At 43.9% G+C, this 2828-nt stretch overlaps 1 non-coding gene across 1 annotated transcript; it reads left to right on the top strand.

The window, feature by feature from the left end:
* The first annotated feature begins 2385 nt into the window (after positions 1-2385).
* LOC141654474 (small nucleolar RNA R71) lies at positions 2386-2494 on the top strand. The gene has a single exon (XR_012548033.1). It is a non-coding gene; the product is annotated as a small nucleolar RNA R71 (small nucleolar RNA).
* The last annotated feature ends 334 nt before the right edge of the window (positions 2495-2828 follow it).

Genomic DNA, 2828 nt, shown 5'->3' with positions numbered 1-2828 from the left:
AGGCAAGTCTTTCAGTCATTTGGTCAACAAAAGGGAGGGGGAAGTGGTCTTTCTTGGTGGCGGCATTTAACTGTCTATAATCAATGCACATCCGCCACCCTGTCACTACTCGAGTTGGTATTAATTCATTTTTCTCATTTTTAACCACGGTAGTCCCTCCTTTCTTCGGGACTACCTGAACTGGGCTAACCCACTTGGAGTTGCCAACTGTATAAATAATACCTGCATCGAGTAGTTTCATCACCTCAGCCATAACAACTTCCTGCATCTTCGGGTTCAACTTGCGTTGACCCCGTCTAAGGCTTGTGGTCGTCCTCCACTCTATCCTGTGAATACAAACATCGGTGGCCGATGCCCTTAATGTCATCCAAAGAGTAACCCAACGCCTTCTGTTTTTCTTAAGCACACACATCAAAGCGAGACATACCGGTCATCACTAAGCTTAGAGCTAACAATAGCCGGTCTTGCTCCGTATCATCTAGAAAAACATACTTAATATTAGGAGGAAGTGGCTTACGCTCTGGCACTTTTACCTCTACAGCATAGACAGAATCAGCTTCAATGGTGTAGCAAGTGTTTACCAAGTTCTCGTTGGCTAGGCTCAAGAGCATCTCATCTTCTTCCTCATTGAGCTCGTAGCTCTCCATTGAGGCTACCAAAGCATCTGGCTCCTCAGCATTCTCCACTGTATTACCTGCACACTCATCTAAACGGGTTAGATCAGCTAAGGGATCCTTGGCTAAGGATTCCTTCCCATTACAAGTAACAGCCCTGTCAACAATATCAATGGAATAACACGTATCCTCATAAGCAGGTTCAGTCACCTTGTGAGCAAGACTGAACTCAATGGTGTCATCCCCTACCTCTAAGGTGATGGTTCCGCGTTTGACATCTATTACAGCCCCAGTTGTATGTAAAAACGGTCTACCTAAAATAATAGGTATCTGACTGTCCTCTGCAATGTCCAAAACAACGAAATCGACAGGGATAAAAAACTTACCCACTCGAACGGGTACATCCTCTAGAACTCCTATAGGTCTCTGAGTCGATCTATTTGCCATTTGAACGGTAATATCAGTCACCTTAAGTCTACCAATATTTAACCTTTCGCAAACAGAATACGGCATGACACTGACACTGGCCCCTAAGTCACAAAGGGCCTTTCCAATTACGTGATTACCTATAGTGCAAGGAATTGAAAAACTACCCGGATCCTTTAATTTAGGTGGTACATTAATTTGCGAAAGAGCATTGCATTCTTCCACAAAAGCAACATTACCATCATCACGAAAATTTCTCTTACGATTTAAAATATCCTTCATAAATTTAGCATAAGAGGGTACCTGGGTAATTAAATCAGTGAAAGGAACCGTTACCTCGAGATTCTGGACCATCTCCAGAAACTTACTAAACTTACGCTCCAGCTTAGTAGCCTTCAAACGCTCCGGATACGGGACTGCAACACTGGTCGTAGGATCAGTAACCTTCGGCTTCCGTAGGTTTAAAACCCCCGTCAAATCGTCAATGAGTGAAGAATCATGCAAACTAGTTGACGGATTTGCATCCTGTACTGGGATCTCAGTCGATCGACTGATATGAGTGGTCGATCGACCAACTTGGCTGGGCGTGAACAGTTCCTGTTCAGAATTGATTTCGTCAGGTGTCTCAGTCGATCGACTGACAATGTTGGTCGATCGACTTCCTGTGCTAGGTGTGAATAGTTTCTGATTAGAAACTATTTTATCTGACGCTGCAGTCGATCGACTGACAATGTTGGTCGATCAACCAGAAGTACTGGCAGTTGAGCTCATTTTTGCACCAGAAATTAAACTAGCCTCCTCATCATTTTCCGAGTCTCCTCTTGGCTTGTCGGAACCTTCATAAGAGAAGCCACTTCTGAGATTAATGGCATTAATCGTTTCAATTGGCCCTTCACATCTGTTTGAAGAATTTTCGACTTGCTTAGCCTCTATATTCTCCAATTGCTTCACAAAATTCTTTGAGGACTCAATCCCGGCTGCTTCCATATTCGCCACTTGAACCAAAAGGAGTTGGACCATTTCTCTCAACTTCTCGATCTCATCTGAGTTTTGAACAGGTAATTCAACTTTCTCCTTGGAAGCTTCAGAAATCTCGAGCTTCTCGAGACGGGCAGTAATAGAAGTAATTAGTGTCACAACGGCACTCATTTCATTACTTTGCTTTCGCGAATTTCCACGTGAACTTCCAAACTCAGCTTTATGGACTGCCATCTCCTCGATAGTATTCCAACCTTTATTCTGACCGGTATTGTTTTGAAACCTACCATTCGCAGCTGCGTCCAGGATGACCTTGTAATCATCACATAAAGCATTGTATAATAAGTTGCAAAGGTACCACTGCTGGAAGCCATGATGAGGGACAGCTCGGACCAAACTTTTGAAACGTCCCCATGCTTCACAAAAATCCTCATCAACTCCTTGCTGGAAACTTGTGATTTTGTTTCTCAAGGCGTCAGTCTTTGAAAGTGGGAAGTACTTCTTGTAGAAGGCTAATGCTAGAGATGTCCAATTCGTGACTCCAGCTGCTACCCTGTCAAGGTAGCGGTACAAATCTCGCGCCGAATCCTTCAAGGAGTATAAGAACATCAACCCCTTTACTTCATCTTGAGTCACCCCAGCTGGCATAGGTATGGAACAGCAGTAGTCCGTGAAAATTTCCATATGCTTCAAGAGGTCCTCATCTGGTAGACCAGCAAACTGATTTCGCTCCACTAAATCGATATAAGAGGAACCAAATTCGAAGTTACTGGTAGTAGGGGTAGGTAACTGGTGCCCCTTTGGAAGGTG

Source organism: Silene latifolia, chromosome 4 (assembly GCF_048544455.1).
Source record: "Silene latifolia isolate original U9 population chromosome 4, ASM4854445v1, whole genome shotgun sequence".
NCBI lineage: Eukaryota > Viridiplantae > Streptophyta > Magnoliopsida > Caryophyllales > Caryophyllaceae > Silene > Silene latifolia.
The sequence above is the reverse complement of the archived record's forward strand: the minus strand, read 5'-3'. Positions and strand labels throughout refer to the sequence as shown.